Below are 22,338 nucleotides of genomic sequence, written 5' to 3' on the forward strand. Positions count from 1 at the left end.
GTCGGCCTCGAGCAGAGGCAGGGAAGGAGGAGGACGAAGCCGTGGCCTCACCGGGATTCGTAGGGACGGGACAGCGGGGGTTGAGGAGGAGGACGGTGACGAGCGGCGTAGGGGATGCAGGCCGGCGGGGAGGAGGATGCAGTCCGGTGGGGGGGGGTCCGGCGATGGTGATGAGGTGGCGGGGCTGCGCCGGAATGGCGTCAGGGGCACGGGGCCGGGCCCTTGAGCGAGGGCAGGCGGCGACGGCGGGGGTTGGCGTGGCGGCGACGAAAGGGGGGGCCCCTTCCGGTCCAGGAAAGGGGGAGGGGGGTGAGGACGACGGCGAGCGACGGGCGGGGCGGCGCCGGTGATGCGTCGGGGAGGCGGCGATGGGTTCGGGCCCGATCCCGATTGGATCGGGGGGGGAGTGGGGGCGAGAGGAGAGGTGGGGAGTGGGGGGTGAGTGGGGCGACGGGGTGGGGTTAGGGTTTCGGGGGTGTGGGTTATGGGGGGGGGGTGGCCGGCTGGGCCTTTGCCCAGTTGGGCCGGTGGTGGCCTGGCCGGCTGGGCGGTCTGGCCCAGTGGGGGGGGTCCTTTTATATTTTTTTTATCTTTTCTGTTTGATCCATTTTAAGTATTTAGGTCTTTTATAAAGGCATGGATCCCACACCATAAATTCCTAGGCATTTATTTGCACACCCCGAACATTTTTGTTTTAAATTTTGAAAAGTTTTATCCCCTGGTTGATTTTGAATTTGAATTTGAATCAGTTTCGAACTAACACGAGATTAGGAACAGTAACCGAGGTGACGTGGCATCATTAGCAGAGGTTCACTGTAGCTTAATTATCCGGGCGTTACAACGTCCTAGTTCATCTAGTCGACGAGATTATCATCCTGGGGCCCGTATTTCTACACAATATGTTCCCCTTTGAGAGGTCATGGGAGTCCTAAATAAATATGTCCGTAACCGCGCTAGGCCAGAAGGAAGCATCTCCATGGGCCATCAAACAGAGGATGTTATCGGGTTTTGTGTTGACTTCATTCCTGGCCTTAAGAAGATAGGTCAGCCTAAATCGCGGTATGAGGGGAGACTGGCTGGAAAAGGCACTCTTGGAAGTGACTCAATAATATGTAGGGACGGATATTCTTGGTCTCAAGCACACTACACAGTTCTACAGAACTCTACCTTGGTGACCCCGTATGTCGATGAACACAAGAACAGTCTGCGCTCCAAACACCCGGAGCAGTGTGACGACTGGATTACATGTGAACACATCAGGACTTTCAGCAGTTGGTTGGAAACACGTCTCAGAGGTGACAACACTGTTTGTGATGAGTTGTACTTGTTGTCCAGGGGACCATCTTTGACTGTATTGACTTACAAAGGATACGAGATAAATGGGAATACATTTTACACGATCGCCCAAGATCAAAAGAGCACCAACCAAAACAGCGGTGTCCGCTTTGATGCAGCAAGCAAGAGTGGAAAGGACACATATTATGGTTACATAGTGGACATATGGGAACTTGACTACGGACATGATTTTAAGGTCCCTTTGTTTAAGGTACACGTGCATTGCACGCATGAGATTCTGGTGGTTTGTGCATTATGCTTCTACATGTGGAGCTTTCTGGATTCTAACATGTGGCAAAATCTGGTGGAATGTAAGGTTAGGAAAGTTTGATTAACTTAGGCGAGTGTTTGATTCAAGCCACACCTTAGGCAAGCCACACTAAGGCCCCACATGACATACACACACAAAATGTGGCAAGATTCCCTTAGACTTGCCAACTTGTTTCTCTCATTTTGAAGAACTAATAACTTTGCCTAAGCTTAGTTGTGGCAAAGTTAGAGTCTGTTTGATTCAAAGGATTTTCATAGGATCTTTGAAGGATTAGAATCCTTAGGAATTTTTCCTACGTTGGTCGTTTGATTCATAGGATTGAATCATGCAGAATATTTTCCTAAGGATTCATTTGTACTACATTTCACAAGAATTCTAACATGCACTCCAACCTCTTGAAAGAAATCCTTTGTTTATTATGTGACACAATCAAACAAACTCAAATCCTATAGGGATCCAATGAACATGCCATTCCAATCCTACTTTTTTCCTATTCCTATGTTTCTGCAATCCTATGAATCAAAGAGGCCCTTACTCATGAATTAAGTTCAACCATGGAGTCTTCTAGATTATACATGTGGCAGAATCTGGTGGATGATATCCAGCGGCCAGTAGTGCTCGGATTTGCCATCTTTGTACCATCGGATTGGCTTCATCCAACGACCAACTTTCAAAGTTTTCACACACTATATAGGGGGTATAGATATAGATGTGCTGGTCTGTTGCAATGGATCCAAAGTATATATATCTATTTAGTGGAGTGCACTCTAAACACATTATCTATTTATTTTTCTGTAACCTTCCGTAGCCATGCAACCAAGCCACATAAGCTTCATGGGTGCCCTCCACATCATATTATTCATACTACGTTGATTGAAGAAAAGATAAATCACCCAAAACAAGATCTTCCCTTTCTTTCCTACGATGTTGTGCCATGCACGTACCTACTAGTTGTATAGTGGTAGTACTAGTAATATAGTATTAGGAGTACAAACTTGGTACTAGTAGGAGTAGTACTAGTACGGAATGCTCCTACTCTATCAACGAGCCCCGTCTGACACCAAATTTCTTGGCTTTCGTGCTACAGCTAGATCTTCCCCTCGTTTCTTTTTTCCAACCCGACGGTGGGCGGGGTGTTGGTTTGCTCAACGGCGGTCCCACATGAAAGTGAAAATGCTAGGAAACACGCCTTCCCTAAGCCATGTGTCGTGCCGGACGGGCTATGTTGTACTCCCGATTCCCAGGCGTGTGGGGGTGAGACGCGAACGCGGCAGGCCTTTTCCTTTTACCAGCAATGTGCTCGTGCGTTGCGACGAATCCAAAGTAGTAGAATAGTAGTATTTGTTCATAGACTTGAAAGAAATCACTATTGTTTTGATATACTCCTAATATATTACTCCCTCCGTACCTAAATATTTGTCTTTTTGAGATTTCAAATGGACTATCACATACAGATTATATAGACATATTCTAGTGTTTCTAGCAAGATGCCCGCTTGTTGCACGAAGTTGATGGAAAAGGTAAGCACAAATTATAAATTGACGGATGGAGTACTAGTTACAGTGATGCATATAATTAAGCAAAGGGGTCGCACATGTCGGTATTGACTGGAACGAGAATGCAACAGCACAATAAGAATTAAGGCCACGATGATGTGATCGCAGTGGTGGTTACAGAAGGCAAGAAGAAAGATGGATCCACGAACGTACGACCTCCTCCTCCTCAACTTAGTGCGCCGGGCCACCGACCGGCAGCTAAGGAGCGGCGGCTTTTGTGGTGAGGTCGAGGTGCTTCTCAGCAAAGGCATCCAAGGCTTCCAGCCGGTTGAGGAAAGTCAACATCGTAGCGTCCTCACTGGCCTTGTAGATACCTATGTACACGATTTTTCCTTGTACATGTGGATGTGTAGGTCGATGAATTCTTGCAGGGCGAGACGCCTCGCCGCGAGCGCGACCTCCAGGTGGACATTCTTTGTGGCATCGGCGGGCAGTCGCGGGGCCACCAGTGCTTGAAAGAGGTTCCGGCCATGGAGGCCGATTAGGGTGGCAGGCAATGAGGAGCCCGGGCGCGCGGGCTAGAGGAGCACGGCGATGTCGTCCGCGAGCTTCTTGAGGACGGTGAACTTGTTGCTGGTGGCAACGATCATCTGGTCCAACTAAGAGTCGTAGTTGGCGTCGAAGGCGGCCATCCACCAGCCGGTCTCCAACACCGTCTGGAGACGATCCTCGGCGCCATGCCGCAGGCCGGCATCGTGGACCATCTGGCGCAGCCGCTGGCCGCGCACGAGCATCGCCGCCATGGGTCTGGAGTGAGCTCTTTTGCTCTTAGTGTAGGTGCTTAGGCAAATGCTTAGGTGCGTATGATGTGGTAGATGCATTGGAATGGAGGGGCGCCTTTATATGAGGGCAATGAGGCAAACTGCGTTGCATTCACATCGTGCAGCCTCTTTTCCCGGACCTCCTCCCATTACTTCCCTCATGCATTAATTTTTTTCGAGGGTACCCCTCACGCATTAATTGAAGAAGGACGCATTGGCCGTTCAACATATCGGGAACCGCTACTCGCTCCCTCGTCTGCATTAAAGCCGTATTGGGAACTGCGCCGCCCGCTGTCAAATCGAATACCCCCTCTGTCTAGGTGAGTATTAAGTCATCTTATGAAAACCAAATAGTAAACACATAGGCGTGGTGCATTAACTCTCACGTTGTTTCTTATTTTTTGACATAAATAGAGGAATCAACCAAGAAGAGATGTGGGGCTTGTATGCTTTTAATGACTTGAGACTATCAAACATGACATGGAGTGGTCAGTTCGTTGCACAAGTACAAATACAACCCACGTCAGCACACACGCATCTTATATAGCATCACATCCGATGGCTATAAAAGATGAATGAGACCAAATTATATCTCATCTAGATGAGTTCTAGCAAAACTGTATTAATAATACTTAGTACTCATGCGCCATGTATCATATATTAGTATCATGTGGTACTTTATTTATTTATGAGGTATCCAGATGGCACTGCACCGCCAAGAAAAGAGGGTAACATCAAAATTATGGACTACTCCCTCCTTTCCGGTTTATAGGGCTTATCTCAAAATTTTAGTTTTTCCATTTTATAAGGCTCAATTTGGTTGTTCCCCATCACATGTTCAGACTTCAAGGTGCATTAAATCATTGCATGCAAGTATTAAGAGAAACCTGACCAATGCATGCATGCATTGCAATTAATTCATTCGTAAACATAATTTTTTGAGGAAAACAAGAGCATTAATTGGGTGATTTTGCAAACTACAAAAAATATTCCACCACTCATCATCTACCTTGGTTAGTGAGATTTTTGAATTGAGCCTTATAAACCGGAAAGGAGGGAGTACTTTTTTGAGTATGTTGGTAAGGTCCGGTCATAGTCACTTGTTGAAATACTCCCTCCGTCCGGAAATACTTGTCATCAAAATGGATAAAAGGAAATGTATCTAGACGTATTTTAGTTTTAGATACATCTCTTTTTATCCATTTTGATGACAAGTATTTTCGGACGGAGGGAGTAGAAAATAGAATTGGTGATGATGGTGTGCGTGCCATCCTGCAATATAGGCCGTCGGATTTATATCTAACGGATAGGAAAGAAACTATGGCAATTTTGCAAAAATATACCCACACGTCTCTCCATGTTCGCAAATAAGGCCTTCCCTCGTTCAACCTTTTCTCTCACAAGATAAACTACTCATACAAATGCATCTTGATGTTCCGTGCAACGCACAGGCAGCTAGCTTATGTCTTTTAAAATAGTTGTTGCGATAATTGGCTTGAAGTGATATATTTTATGTCTCCCCGGAATGATTTCAGATTCACTAGTAGTAACAAAGAAAAGGTTGCCTTGTTAATTAACAGAAAACAGGGTGAAAACTATCACATGAGGCCGGTAAAAAAAAGCACACTGGGTTCAGCATCATCGTCACTACAGCTGTGCGTGCGCGAGAAGTCTACATATCGAGGGGGCTACCGAGCGAGGCACCGAAACACAATGTTTGAGAGAGAAACCAATTGACAGATTATGATCAGATCGAGTTGTCACCCTTCTGCTGTGGGAGGGGGAGAAAGACGTATCGAGAGTGTGCGCGGTAGGCACAGAGGCACAACTAGCGAGTGTGTGTGTGTGTGTGTGTGTGTGTTTGAAAGAGGAGTAGATAGATTATTATCAAGATCGATGTGCCACCCTACTCCTTCGGTGCCGGGTAGTATGTGTGTGTGTATGTTTGAGAGAGAAGCCATTCGATAGATTAGTATCAAGATCGAGGTGTCACCCTACTCCTTTGGTGTTGGGAAGTGTGGGTGTGTAGGGGGGGCAGTGACACTCACATATCTCTACTCTTATAAAAAACAGAGTTGGTGATGATGGTGTTCCTGCCATCCTGCAATATAGGCCATCCAATTTATATCCGACGGACACGAAGGAAACTATGGCAATTTTGTAAAAAGATACCCACACCCCTCTCCGCATTTGCAAATAAGGCATTCCCTCGTTCATCCTTTTCTCCCACAAGATAAACTTCTCATACAAATGCATCTTGATGTTTCGTGCAACGCATGGGCATCTTGCTAGTAGGGAGAAGAAGTTTGTGTGACACATATCTAGCTATATTAAGGGATAGGTAGATAGCATATGTGTGAGAGACATTAGTGGCTGTGGGTGGGCGGAATTAAAGGGGTGGGCGTGTTAGACATAGAGAGCGTGTGTGTTTCTGTGTGAGAGACTTGTAGGACGGGGTAGAAAGACGAATTTAACCCTGACGGAGGGAGAGAAATACATGAATTGCGCGTGTGTGATTCCGAAGCCCACAGGGAAATGAGATATGCATGCGTGTGAGAGAGATTGCACAATTCATTCACGTATCACGATCGCTACATCGCTTTTAAATAAGTCAATATCTACTTCGTATCGTGGCCAAAGGTACAATATCGATTCAACGCTATAAAGATTGGACACTCACATGTCACATTTTTTTCTATTTAAATAAGCCTTTTTAGTTGTGCATGCCAAAGTTACAGTGATGTTTCTTCAAACAACCAATGTAGCTATCATGAACATGCACCATTGTTACTCTTGCATTCAAATTCATTAGTCTTGGATGATTTAAGTTTCTATTTTGAAGTAATATATGTAATATTCATATATGAATTCAACGGGTACGCAATTTATGAAATGGAGGCTATGTAATCATATGAGGTAACACTTTTAAGTAGCTGACTACAATATCCATTTCTTTTTGTGCGCCTCTACACTAACACATCAATGCATTATGTTTAAAGTAAATAACCAATGGCACTAAATTATCTATTTACACAAGAAATACATAGGCTAAGCGTTTGATCCCTTTTTTGTGAATGCGCCATTACACCCGTACGATTGGCCGCGCCCGTGTGAACGTCCAAGTTATCGGCGCATCATCCCGAGTCATTGTCTTTTTCTGGGGTGGACTTCACACCTGTTATTAACTGCTGACGCGTGCCCCGTGTACACAGTCTAGCATGACCTTCCCGCAAGCACGGTCCAAAATTAGTTGAAACTAGATACGAACGATCCCGCGGGCGGCAAAATCTCCCGCCTCCTTCTAAAATTTCCGCCACCTTAGTCTTTAGCATGCGAAATCCCCCTTTTGTCCTTGGTGCACGGAGACCAACAGTTACAATACCGCCCTCATCTACATGATAGGTCGGGGCTGCTTTGGTAACTTCCGGTTCCCCCACTACACGGCACCCCCATTTCCTCTCCCCCTCCCGCAAAAACGACTAACTCCACAGCACCAGAGCATCTTACATTATGTCGTCCGTACTTCATCGCCCTTTAAACCCTCCCCTCTCGAAACCCTAGACTGCTCATCCACCGGCATACCATAGCCCATTCACTGCCAGCGGCGTCCACCTCGCCGGATCTGCTTCTGCGGCCACATCTACCCCTCCCACCTCCCCTAGAAACAAGTAGACTGCTCATCCGCCACTGTACCACAGCCCATTCAGTGCCGGCCTTGTCCACGGCGCCGGATCTGCTTCGCTGGTACTCTTGTCAACCGTCGCGCATCTGCAGCGGCTCATTCGTACTCCCCACCGGAGACGCTTCGTCCACACCCCTAGAGCCACCCCACCGACGCCCCCGTCGATGGTCTATGATCCTATTCGCCGACACCTTCCTCAACCCTACTGGAGCCGCTTCGCCGACACCTTCCTCAACCCTACCGGAGTAGCTTCGCCTATACCATTCTCAACCCTACCGGGGCCGCTTTGCCAACTCACAAGTCCACGGCCTCAGATCCCCTTCCTCGCACCCTCATCCAACCTACCGGAGCAACTTATGACGCCCCATCCACGGCCGCAGATCCGCATCGTCGACACCACCCTTAACCCAACCACCGGAGCAGCTTCACCTACGCCCTCGTCCACGGCCATAGATCCTCTTCGCCCACACCGTAGTCCACCCTACCGGAGCCGCTCCACAAACACCCTACTTGACAGTTCTAGATCTCCTTACCGGACCCCGACAGCCAGCGCAGCGTCATCACCCTCGACGTTTCTAACCTGATTCCCACAGTCTGGAGAGATGCCAAGCACCCGCCACGGCCTAGGTACTTGTCACCTTTAAACCCATCCCGCATCACCTGCCCGATGTACTTCAAATATACTAACCAGTCGCTGTTACCTGTTATGCAGCTGGCAAAAACTACAAGGACGATGTTTCTTCTGGATCTAATAGCTTGGCCAACCAAGATCCTGGACTGAGGCATTGCTATGATCTTGTAAGCGCGTCTCTCTCTCTTGTATTGTTCTGTGCCTGCCAGCGTGCTTTGCTAGGATTTTCGACCAGTAATCCCTTTGTGCAGACAATGATTTCTACTACTGGCTGCTAAATTAGATATGTAGATGTCATACATGATACTACCTCGTACCTTCGTTCCTAAATATAAGTCTTTCTAGAGATTCCACTATAGGCTACATACGGAGCAAAATGAGTGAATCTACACTCGAAAATGCATCTATATACATCTATATGTGGTCCATACTAGAATTTCTACAAAGACATATATTTAGGAACAGGGGCGGTACATTACACAAAATCGTAGGTGGCATGTAGGAATTCCAGTGCACTACATTAGGCTCCCTTAGAGTGCCTCCTAGTCCAACATACAGAGTCATGGCTAGTTTATGGTACGCACACAATCGTTAATTGGTGGTTTAAATATGTGCAAGGGATACGCAATGTAGTATCATGTAGAGATGTCTGAAATTAGCTGTGTCAACTTGCAGATAGGGTTACACAATGAAAAAGAACAAGATGTATGTGGCAATTTCATGGAACATCGCAAAAAAGGAGAGGCAGCGGTGAGCCTATATAGTGTGCCATGGTATGTCACTCCTCCATTGCAATTATCGTGACATGTTATTTGTATGCCAGTTCTATTAGCCAAGTTTCTTAGGGATAGTTATTACGAGTTATCCTAAGAAAATAAGCACCTGTGAATATAAGCTCCATGTAATAAGCCAACCAGTTCTTTTCATTGCGTTTTCAGCTTATCTTTGGTATGATCAGTGGAAAGTCTAGATTGCATTATATTTTTTTCATTTTGCTGCCCATATGGAAATTAATTTGACTTGCGAACATCACAAATTGAACCCAGTGCGGTAATTAATATGATAGGAAAACAGACCATCACTATTTGCTCAAAATGCAAATACAAAGATACCATCTACTTGGCACAATCTACTTTGGTCAATGTTTTCCATAGAGATCCCATTGCCTAATTTAAAGGAAGAACGCATGACCCACATTTAAATGAAGAACAATTATTTATTGAAATTCGATGGTCCAAGTGGCTGGTTATTATCGTATAGCAGCACCACCTGAAAGCATCATATAGCAGCAGCAGCTCATAGCAACTCATCATACAGCAGCAGCAGTCTGCAATTCATCATATGCCAGCAGCAGCTCATAGCAATTCATCATATAGCAGCAGCAGGAGCAGCTCATAGCAATTCATCATATAGCAGCAGCAGGAGCAGCTCATAGCAATTCATCATATAGCAGCAGCAGGAGCAGCTTGTAGCAACTCATCATATAGCAGCAGCAGGAGCAGCTTGTAGCAACTCATCATATAGCAGCAGCAGCAGCAGCTCATAGGAATTCATCATATAGCAGCAGCAGCTCATAGCAACTCATCATACAGCAGTAGCAGCTCATAGCAATTGATCATATAGCAGCAGCAGGAGCAGCTCATAGCAATGCATCATATAGCAGCAGAAGAAGCAGCTCATAGCAATTCATCGTATAGTGGATCAGAATGAAAATTTGGCAAAAAATCAGAGGAGATCCTCACCTTGTTGGATGAGCTCATCCTTCAACGGCACCTCAAGGCCATGGCCTGGGAGGAGGGGTGGGGGAATAAGGTGCCTTCTGCCGCAGTGTGGCATCAGCCATAGTTGTGCAGCGCCCGCCGGAGTAGTGCGTTGGACGAACCACAGTGGAGCAGCTGCTGGAGACCATGAGAATGAGGGGCAGCGCCAGAGGGAGGATAAGCCAGGGAGATTTGCCCCTACCCGCTGGCCATGTAGCCTAGCTGGACATAGCATCGTCGAGGACAAGGCCAGATGGGACCAGTGGCGATGGCTCGCTGGAGGAACCCTAGTGCTGCAGGCAGGGGATCAAGGTAGAGGGAAAGGGGAGAGGAGATGCAAGCGGGCAGGGCAATGAATGCTTGCGTGTTTGTTTTTACTTGAGGGTCAGGTGTGACACAGGCGTCAGCAGTTGCATTTTGAGTGTAATATAGGCAGACAACAGGGTCATTTCACTATTCCCCTTCCCTTCAATTTTTAGTGAGGTTCTACCCGAAACACCCCCCCCTCCAAAGCGAAATTAGTTAAGCCCAAGCCCATAACTCAAAAATGACTTCTTTACATCTTTTATGGCTTATTTTGACAATATGCCCTAAAAAGGCGGAATCGAACTGGTCCTTAACCTGCAATTCAATTGTGCATGCAATGATGAATCACTCATGCCTGCTATATGTACATTTAGGCATCATCATACATGGCATAACCTAATACATGTGCATTCCATTATAGAATCTGGAATATGCAATGTTTATGTTAGTTCATACGTTGCACATGATGTTTAAATGCCCCTTAAATCTGGTCAGTCAAGTGATGGTCTTTAAGCCTCCTTCTTTGCTTCTTTTCTTGATATGTAAGATTTGCTCACACATCTGTTCAATTGCTTGTTTGCATCAGCCAGTCATACTAGGACTGTTTGCTTTGATTACTTGATCTTCTTGACATAACACTCTAACAGAGCTTGTCAACGATTTAAACACTAAGGGCTACTGTAGTTGGGCCTCGTCTAACTCATAGGTGACATAAAGGTTTGGTTGTACACTACAGTAGGCTCTCCAAGAGTACCTGGAGATCCAGTTCGAAGGTATGTCTAGTTTTTTACATAGTGCAGACATAGTAAATGCTCATTTCATTGTGTGCAAGTGCAAGAGATGCGTCATGTTTCATTATGTGGTGTTGTTTTGTTATAATCTCATTCTTTTGTGTTCACAGACTGGAAAGTATGCATATTTATCTTCCAAACGAGTAACTAGTTTGTGTCACCTTGCAAAGGGGGTGCAATGAAGATAAGATTGAGGATTTCCAAGTACAAGATGTTAGGAAGGAGCCTTGCAAGAGAAGTAGGAGCTGCGCTGAGCCTCTTCAACCTACTAAGGTAAGTCACTGTATGCAACTCAACAGTTCAATTCCTTGTTTGTTTCAGGCATAGTTAATTTTCTCTTTTCAATTGCTTTATTTTTCCTCAGTTAATGAGATGCCCAAATAATCATGCCTGATGTTTGGTACTTGTATCACTATTAGTTGACATAATTAAAGGCCTTACCATTTAATTACTCCGTCGAAGTGTGCTTGAAGCTTTGAAGTCTATTAACCAACTATTATTGCATGAGGCTCACAATCTAGTTTATATCACACTAATGATTGCATAGTTTTGCCTGCTGTAGTATGTTTGTATGAAACCCTCTGTTCTTCATTATGCTCCCTAAGACTTTAATTGAGGCACAGAATGGCCAACTGCTTGCTTACTTATACGCAACGTGCTGTCTAAATTTGTAACTTGTCTATGTTTTCGATTGGGCCCCAACATCATGCTCCTCTGGTGAGCTAAGAGGGATTTCTGTATGCAGGCTGCACAGACTATCTTTTTTATAATTTTTAAAATATCACCTGCTAATGCTTCATGACGTGTAACATTTTTTTTGAAAGTGACATGTAACATTATTGTTAGTCCTATTTTGCCATGTAGTACAAAATAGTGTCTTGTTCGCTTCACTGTTGTAACTATATTTTTGCCCTAGTCATGTGTACTTACAGAAACATTTCAGGATGAAGTGACATCAACACAAAGATCTGCGAGCAGTGCGGCATGGCCGTTACCGAATGATTATGGATTGGAATTGGAATGTGCTGATGTTCTCGAGCATCAACTAGAGGTGGCAAGACAACGTGTACATGATTGTCAACGTATAATCAACAAGTTGAGACTGGACATGCAGGTATTAGATGCAGGAGTCAAAAAAATGAAACAAGACACTGAGGTAACCATGAAGGAATTGGAGATTTTGCAGACTGAAATTTGTGCTATCTGAATCCGGCCAATCCTATTTTCTGAAGAGATTATAGTTCAAATGGAGTTAAGTTGATGCGCGTCCATGATGTATGAGCTGTATTTGGCCGGTGGGTATAATCGGCTATAATTTCTTTATTGTATAGTGTAGGATTATTATACCTTTCTATGCCTTGATCTCTTTGTTGTAATAGTGTAGGCTTTTTAGAGGTGATAGGATTGAGTAGGATAATTCTTTGAATATGCTATATCGTTCAAACAAGGGCCAATTCACCCGACCATGGCCCTTCACGGGCCGTCAGATCCATGGGCCTTCTACATCTCGTAGGATCCATGGGCCTTCTACGTCTCGTAGGATCCATGGGCCTTCTACGTCTCGTAGGATCCATGGGCCTTCTACGTCTCGTAGGATCCATGGGCCGCCGACTCATTTCTGGGTCTTGTACGGGCCTTTAATGGGCCGTAGGCAGGCCTTTAATGGAAATCATGCATTTTATGGGCTGACCATAACGGGCCGTTAATAGGCCATATTTGGTGATGCTATGAAAATGGCCCGACAGACTAACAGTCCACAAACGGGCCGACTGTAACGACGGGCTGAATTTGGCCCACAAACAAAAAATGACAATAACGGGTCGTAAGTAACCGAATGCTGCAAATGAGCCCAAGAATAAATGGGCCCTCAGAAGGCCGAAAGTTAACTTGGGCTGGAAACGGCCCAACGGAATAACGGGCCGTTAATATAAAGTGATACACTGTTCATTACGGGCCAGTTTCACAACGGGCCGTTAATGGGTGTAAAGTAATACACTGTTCATTATGGGCCAGTTTCAGCACGGGCCGCTAATGGGCCAGGAGTTACAAAGGGCCTCATATGGGCCGAAAGACGTCATGGCCTATACATGGGCCAGAAGTGAAAACGGGCTGGAATCATATTGGACGGCCCAGATGACGCTACTGGGCCTAATTCGGATAGGGCGTAACGGGCCTTGGGTTAGCGGGCTGTAAATGGGCTATATGCGAACAGGCCGTTAACAGGCTTTCCATGGGCCGGCCCGCCAGCTTTTGACCAAGTCAAATGGGCCGGCCTTTTCACAGGAATGGGCCACTGTTGGGTCATGCCACGTGTCGACGTATCATAGGCGTCTTCTGTCCAGTGAGTGGATGACATCTGTCCCAACGATGAGCCGACATGTATTTCCTCTAGCCAATGATGATTTTACACGTGGAAAATCCCCATTGGTTGGGGCTATTAATGGGTTATCGGATCCAAAACCCGACCCGATAGCTTAACGGTGTTCCGTTACGGTGGATGCCATGTGTCGGTCACCCTTGACGAAAGCACTTCTGTGACGCGCGATTTATTGTCATGGAAGTGGACACTTCCGTGATGATAATTTTGGTAATGTCATGGAACACTTCTACGACAGCACAGGTATGACTATCTTGATTCTGTCATAAATTTGTCATGGATGTACATGCATGACAAAAAAGTGACCTACTGTGACAAACACGTATCATCACGGAAGTGTATTTTTTTGTAGTGGTGTATGTCTTCTATCTCTGCAAGTGATATGTCTTTCATAATTTCTTGATATAAAGTGTAAGGAATAGCACTCACACTAGCACCCATGTCACATAAACCTTGATAACAGTGATCTCCTATTTTAACTGAGATGACGGGCATGCCAACAACAGGTCTATGTTTATTCTTTTCATCAGGTTTGGCCATTCTAGCAGCTTCTTCATAGAAGTAAATAACATGCCCATCCATATCTTCTTCCAAGAGATCTTTAACCATAGCAATACTAGGTTCTACTTTAATTTGTTCATCAGGTTTAGGTGTTCTAATATAGCTTTTGTTAACCACATTTGAAACTTTAGCATGTTCCTTTATCCTAACACGGAAAGGTGGTTTCTCAATAAAAGCAGAAGGAACAACTGGATCAACATTGTAAAGTATAGTTTCTTCTTTAATTGGTACCAGTTCTTTAATTTCTTCTTTAATAGGTGGGTGATATTTAAACCACTTCTCTTTAGGGAGTTCAACATGAGTAGCACATGATTCACAAAAGGAGGCTACTATTTCAGAGTCAAGTCCATATTTAGTGCTAAACTTTTGAAAAGCATCGGTATCCATAAAAGATTTAACACAATCATACTTAAGTTTAATACCTGACTCTTTACCTTCATCGAGTTCCCAATCTTCAGAGTTGTGTTTAATTCTTTCCAAAAGATCCCACCCGAATTCAATAGTCTTCTTCATAAAAGAACCAGCACAAGAAGTATCAAGCATGGTTTGATCATTACGAGAAAGCCGAGCATAAAATTTCGAATAATAATTTCTCTTGAGATCTCATGATTGGGACATGAATATAACATTGACTTAAGCCTCCCCCAATCTAGAGCAGTATTTTCTCCTTCACGAGGCCAAAAATTATATATAATTCCGATCACGATGAACTAGATGCATAGGATAAAAATTTTGGTGGAACTCCAATTTCAACCGATTCAAATCCAAGATCCAATATCATCGCATAGCCTATACCATGCCAATGCTTCTCCCTTCAAATATAAAGGGAAAACCTTCTTCATAACTTCATCTCTGGGTAAACTTGCAAGCCTGAACAATCCACAAGTTTGTTCTACATAAATCAAGTGCATATCGGGATGTTCGGTTCCATCTCCTGCATAAGGATTAGCTAGCAGTTGTTCTATCATACCTGAAGGAATTTCATATTCAATATTTTTAGTAGGTGCAGTAGGTTGAGGGGTAGCTAATTGTAGTTCTGGACGAGGTGAAGATACCCCAAAGGCGCTTCACTCCCCGGCAATGGCGCCAGAAAATGGCCTTGATGACCCACAAGTATAGGGGATCAATTGTAGCTCTTTTCGATAAGTAAGAGTGTCGAACCCAACGAGGAGCAGAAGGAAATGACAAGTGGTTTTCAGCAAGGTAATGTCTGCAAGTGCTGAAATTGTAAGTAGCGGAGTAGTTTGATAGCTAGATAATTCGTAACGAGCAAGTAAAGATAGTAGTAAAAAAAGTGCAGCAAGGTAGCCCAATCCTTTTGAGGCAAAGGACAGGCCAAAACGGTCTCTTATGATAAGCAAAGCGTTCTTGAGGGTACACAGGAATTTCATCTAATCACTTTCATCATGTTGGTTCGATTTGTGTTCGCTACTTTGATAATTTGATATGTAGGTGGACCGGTGCTTAGGTGTTGTTCTTACTTGAACAAACCTCCTAGTTATGATTAACCCTCCCGCAAGCATCCGCAACTACGAGGAAAGTATTAAAAATAAATTCTAACCATAGCATTAAACTTTTGGATCCAATCGGTCCCTTACGGAATAGTGCATAAACTGGGGTTTAAGCTTTTGTCACTCTCGCAACCCATCATCTAATTGATACTCCACAATGCATCCCCTTAGGCCAAAATATGGTAAAGTGTCATGTAGTCGACGTTCACACACCACTAAGGGAATCACAACATACATACTATCAAAATATCGAACACATATCAAGTTCACATGATTACTTGCAACATGATTTCTCCCTGACCTCGGGAACAAAAGTAACTACTCACAAATGATAAACATGCTCATGATCAGAGGAGTATTAAATAGCATATTGGATCTGAACATATAATCTTCCACTAAATAAACCATATAGTAGTCAACTACAAGATGTAATCAACACTACCAGTCACCCACAAGCACCAATCTATATTTCCGGTAAAAAGATTGAACACAAGAGATGAACTAGGGTTTGAGATGAGATGGTTCTGTTGAAGATGTTGATGGAGATTTCCCTCCCCAAGATGGGAGAGTTGTTGGTGATGATGATGACGATGATTTCCCCCTCCGGGAGGGAAGTTTCCCCGGCAGAACGCTTCGCCGGAGGGCAAAAGTGCTCCTGCTCAAGTTCCGCCTCGAGGCGGCGGCGCTCCGTCCCAAAAGTCCTCACCTTATGTTTTCTAGTGCAAAATGGCCTATATACCATAAGATGGGCACCGGAGGTGGGCCTGGGTGAGCACAACCCACCAGGGCGCGCCTAGGCTCCCTGGCATGCCCAGGTGGGTTGTGCCCACCTGGTGGGCCCCCTCTAGTAGTTATTTGCTCCAATATTCCTCAAATATTCCATCAAAAATCTCTGTGCAGTTTCAGCTTATTTGGAGTTGCGCAGAATAGGTAGCCTGACGTAGCTTTTTCAAGTCCAGATTTCCAGCTGCGGAAATTCTCCCTCTTTGTGTATACCTTGCATATTATGAGAGAAAAGGCATTAGAATTACTCCAAAAAGCATTATTATGGATAAAAACATTATAAATAACAGTAAGAAAACATTATGCAAAATGGACGTATCAACGTACTTATCTCCAACATAGCCTAAATCCTTAAGGCCACAATCAGCAAGAGCCATTCAGCAAGAGCCATTCGGAATCCCTCCATTTCAGCATCGTGAAGAGCTCAGGAATCGTTTTCGTCATCCCTTGCGTAATATAGTTCATCATGAAGTTCTAGTAGCTTGGTGATAGTGACTAGAGGACTCTGTCAATCATTATCTTATCGAAAAGATTAACTCCCACTTGATTCAAGTGATTGTAGTACTCAGACATTCTGAGCACATGCTCACTGGCTGAGGTATTATCCTCCATTTTGTAGGAAAAGTACTTGTCAGAGGTCTCATACCTCTCGACACGGTCATGAATCTAAAACACCAATTTTCAGCTCTTGGAATGTCTCATATGCTCCATGGTGTTCAAAACGTTTTTGAAGTCCCGGTTCTAAGCCGTAAAGCATGGCGCACTAAACTATCAAGTAGTCATCATATCAAGCTTGCCAAATGTTCATAACGTCTCCATCTGCTCCTGCAACAGGTCTGTCACCTAGCGGTGCATCAAGGACATAATTCTTCTGTGCAGCAATGAGGATAATCCTCTGATCATGGACTCAGTCTGCATCATTGCTACTATCATCTTTCAACTTAGTTTTCTCTAGGAACATATCAAAAATAGGGAGCTATATCACGAGATATTGATCTACAACATAGATATGAAAAAACTATTAAGACTAAGTTCATAATAAATTTAAGTTCAATTAATCAAATTACTAATGAACTCCCACTTAAATAAACATCTCTCAAGTTATTTAAGTGATACATGATCCAAAACAACTAACCCATGTCCGATCATCACGTGAGATGGGGTAGTCATCAATGGTGAACATATCTATGTTGATCATATCTACTATATGACTCATGTTCGACCTTTCGGTCTCTAGTGTTCTGAGACCATGTCTGTACAAGCTAGGCTCGTTAAGTTTAACCCAAGTATTCTGCATGTGCAAAACTGTCTTACACCCATTGTATGTGAACGTAGAGTCTATCACACCCGATCATCACGTGGTGCTTTGAAACGACGAACTTTGCCAATGGTGCATACTTGGGGAGAACACTTTTATCTTGAATTTAGTGAAGGGGTCATCTTATAATGCTACCGTCGTACTAAGCAAAATAAGATGCATAAAGGATAAACATCACATGCAATCAAAAAGTATGTGACATGATATGGCCATCATAATCTTGAACTTTTGATATCCATCTCCAAAGCATCATCATGATCTCCATCGTCACCGGCTTGACACCTTGATCTCAATCATAGCGTCGTTGCTTCGAGGTCGTCACGCCAACTATTGCTTCTACTACTATCGCTAACGCATGGTGATAAAGTAAAGCAATTACATGGTGTTTGCACTTCATACAATAAAGAGACAACCCTAAGGCTCCTGCCGGTTGTCGATATTACAAAACATGATCATCTCATACATCAACATATATCACATCATATCTTGACCATATCACATCACAACATGCCCAGCAAAAACAAGTTAGACGTCTTCTACTTTGTTGTTCCAAGTTTTATGTGGCTGCTACGGGCTTCTAGCAAAAATTGTTCTTACCTACGGCAAAAACCACAATGGTGATTCATCAAGTTTTTTGTTTTAACCTTCTTCAAGGACCTACTAATAAAGCAAGGTGTGTTTCTCCGATTTTTTTCATCCGTTCACCGTCAAAAGAATTTTTTTTTTCTATCCGAGGTGGTACTAAACTTTCGTATGTCCGTTAGCAAAGGAAAAAACGATTAGTGCAGAATTTCATATGCGGACCACGCGCCCTATGGCCCAGTAAAGTCAGCCCAGTTTTTCCTGCCCACACAAAAATTAGAAAAATCCTATTTCCCGCATGATGCGGCAAATAGTTTCAGCTACGCATAGGGCGCCCAACACTCGGTGGCCCATTGTTGTTTTATTTAATATTTTCTTTTCTTTTTCTTTCTCTTTTTATTTCCTGTTTATTTTTTATTTTTCCCATTGCAAGTCTATTTTTTAATTTTTTCTTAAATTCACAATTTTCATAAAATGTTTGCAATTTCAATTTTTATTCAAAATTTCGTAAAAAAATTTGAATTACACAAATGTGCTCCTAGTCTAAAAAATGTTTGGACTTTTTTGTCGTGCCAAACTTTGTTTAAAAATTAAGAAATATTCCCATTTAAAAAAGTATTTGAATTTTTCAAAATTGTTCAAGGTTTAAACAAATGCATTTTAAAAATATTCCAAATTCGACAAATATTCTTGTTTTAGTGATTTGTTTAAAAATTGAAAAGAAAGTGTGCATTAAAGAAACACATTTTCTAAAATTCTTCTCCATGTTTAAAACATGTTCCCATTTAAAAAAATGTTCACAACTTAAAAAATGTCCTTATTTTTAAAAGAAGGTTCATGTTTTAAGAAATGGTTGTGAATTTCAGGAAATGTTCCGTTCAAAAATTTTACTCTTGCTTTGTCCAAAAATGTATGGAATTTTCAGAAAATTGTTCATAATTTGGAAAATTGTTCATGTTGCCAAGTATATTCGGTAGTTCATGTTATGAATTCCAAAATTGTGTTCCTATTTATTAAATGTTTGAAATTTTTAGTTTTTGTCAATCTGATTTTTTTCAGAATTTTGAAAAATATTCCCATTTTCTGAAAAATGTTAGGGTATTTCCAAATTGTTCAAGATTTAAAAAATGTTACAAATTTGATAAGTATTCTTGTTTTAGTGATATGCTAAAAAATTGAAAATATTTTTTGCATTAAAAGACACATTTTCTAAATTCTTCTATATGTTCAAAACATGTTCCCGTTTCCAAAAACAATCACAACTTAAAAATCATATTTTTATGAAACATTCATGCTTTTAAGAAATGTTTGTTAATTCAAAAAATGTTCTGTTCAAATTTTTGCTTGTCTTTTTTTACAATGTGTCGAATATAAAAAAGGGTAGAAAATTCTTCACGTTGCCAAGTATATTTGGCATTTCATAGTTATCAGTTTTTGAAAAGTTCAAAAAAAAGTTTTGAATCTGACGTTGCATTATATTCTTTAATATTCATGCTGACCATTGGTTAGCAGAATGCGTTTGTTTGAGTGGCTAGCAATATGTGGTCAGGTCTTTGAGGTCGTGAGTTCGATCACTCCCATACTGGGCCTGCTCCGCATCCGGCGCATCGAGCTAAGTCAGCTTCTTCAGAATAAGGGACGCCATAAATTATTGATAGTGGTAGCTTCGATGTGCCAATAAAACATAATATGCTGGTTAATTATAATTGAAACAAATTATGGAAACGTGCCAATAAAAAAGAATATACTAGTTTGGCTCTAATTAATTAAAGGGTGCCATGTTCAACAAGAGAATATAGAGATGTGGGGGTCTTTATCCATTCTTATATTGGGCTAGAGGCATGTAATTATATTAACCCGTTGCAACGCACGGGCATGTGTGCTAGTTCAACTAAAGTAGGAGAAATAGACACCCGCCAGCCACCTTTATGCAAAACTAGTTGCATGTCTGTCAGTGGAACCGGTCTCATGTGCATGGATATGTAAGGTTGGTCTGGGACGCTTCATCCCACAATACGGTAGAATCAAAATAATACGTTGGTGCTAAGCAGTATGACTATCACCTCCCACAACTCTTTGTGTTCTACTCATGCATATCATCTACACATAGACCTGGCTCGGATGCCACTGTTGGGGAACGTTGCATGGAAAACAAAAAAATTCTACAAACATGCAATGATCTATCCATGGAGATGCATAGCAACGAGGGGGAGATTGTGTCAATGTACCCTCGTAGACCGTAAGCGGAAGCATTTGACAACGCGGTTGATGTAGTCGAACTTTCTTCACGATCCGACCGATCGAGTACCGAACATACGGCACCTCCGCGTTCAGCACACGTTCAGCTCAGTGATGTCCGCGCCTTCTTGATCCAGCAAGACGGCGAGGTAGTGGATGAGTTCCGGCAGCACGACGGCGTGGTGAAGTTATCTCCGCAGGGCTTCGCCTAAGCACTACCAAAATATGATCGGGGGTGTAAACGGTGGAGGGGGCGCTGCACACGGCTAAGAAATTGTCTGTTCTGTGCACAAACCACAACGGTGATTCATCAAGTTTGTTGTTTTAACCTTCTTCAAGGACCGGCCATAGTCAAATTCGATTCAACTAAAGTAGGAGAAACAGACACCCGCCAGCCACCTTTAAGCAAAACTAGTTGCATGTCTGTCAGTGGAACCGGCCTCATGTGTGTGGACATGTAAGGTTGATCCGGGCCGCTTCATCCCACAATACCGTCGACTCAAAATAAGATGTTGGTGGTAAGCATTATGACTATCACTGCTCACAACTCTTTGTGTTCTACTCGTGCATATCATCTACGCATAGACCTGGCTCGGATGCCACTGTTGGGGAACATTGCATGGAAAACAAAAAATTTCTATGCACATGCAATGATCTATCCATGGAGATGCATAGCAACGAGGGGGGAGTGTGTCTACGTACCCTCATAGACCGTAAGCAGAAGCATTTGACAACGCGGTTGATGTAGTAGAAATTTCCTCATGATCCATCCGATTGAGTACAGAACGTACGGCACCTCCGCGTTCAGCACACGTTCAGCTCAGTGATGTCCGTGCCTTGTTGACCCAGCAAGACGGTGAGGTAGTGGATGAGTTCTGGTAGCATGATGGCGTGGTCACGGTGATGGTGAATTTATCTCCGCAGGGCTTCGCCTAAGCAGTACGAAAATATGACCGCGGGTGTAAACCGTGGAGGGGGGCGCCACACATGGCTAAGCAATTGTCTGTTTTGTGCTAGGCGCCCCCACCCCCCCTCCCACATATATATAGGTGGGTGATACGTCTCCAACATATCTATAATTTTTGATTGTTCCATGCTGTTTTATAATCAATCTTGGATGTTTTATAATAATTTTATAGTCATTTTATATTATTTTTTGGTACTAACCTATTGACATAGTGCTAAGTGTCAGTTGGTGTTTTTTCCATGTTTTTTTACATCGCAGGAAATCAATATCAGACGATGTCCAAATGCCACGAAACTCCATAATGATTTTTTATGGGCCAGAAGGAAGGCAATGGGCCTTGTTTGCACCTGGGGGCGTCACGAGGAGGGGACAACCCACCAAGGCACGCCAGGAGGCCCAGGCGGGCCCTAGTGGGTTGTGCCCACATCGGGTGCCCCCCGGACCGCCTCTTTGCTCTATAAATACACCAAAAATACCAGAACCCTAGGGGAGTCGACGAAATATTCATCCAGCCGCCGCAGAGTCCAGAACCACCAGATCCAATCTAAACACCATCTCGGATGGGGTTCACCGCCTCCATTGGTGCCTCTGTGATGATGCATGGGTAGTTCTTTGTAGACCTTCGGGTCCGTAGTTAGTAGCTAGATGGCTTTCTATCTCTTGCTGAATTCTCAATACAATGGTCTCTCGGAGATCCATATGATGTAACTCTTTTTGCGGTGTGTTTGTTGGGATCTGATGAACTTTGAGCTTATGATCAGTCATATCTTTTTATATCCATGGAAGTTATTTGAGTTTCTTTGATCTCTTATATGCATGATCTCTTATAACCTCATATTTCTTCTTCAATATTTGGGTTTTGTTTGCCTAGCTTGATCTATTTATCTTGCAATGGGAAGAGGTGCCCG

Source organism: Triticum urartu, chromosome 4A (assembly GCF_056163025.1).
Source record: "Triticum urartu cultivar PI428250 chromosome 4A, HENAU_Tu73, whole genome shotgun sequence".
In the NCBI taxonomy this organism is placed as follows: Eukaryota; Viridiplantae; Streptophyta; class Magnoliopsida; order Poales; family Poaceae; genus Triticum; species Triticum urartu.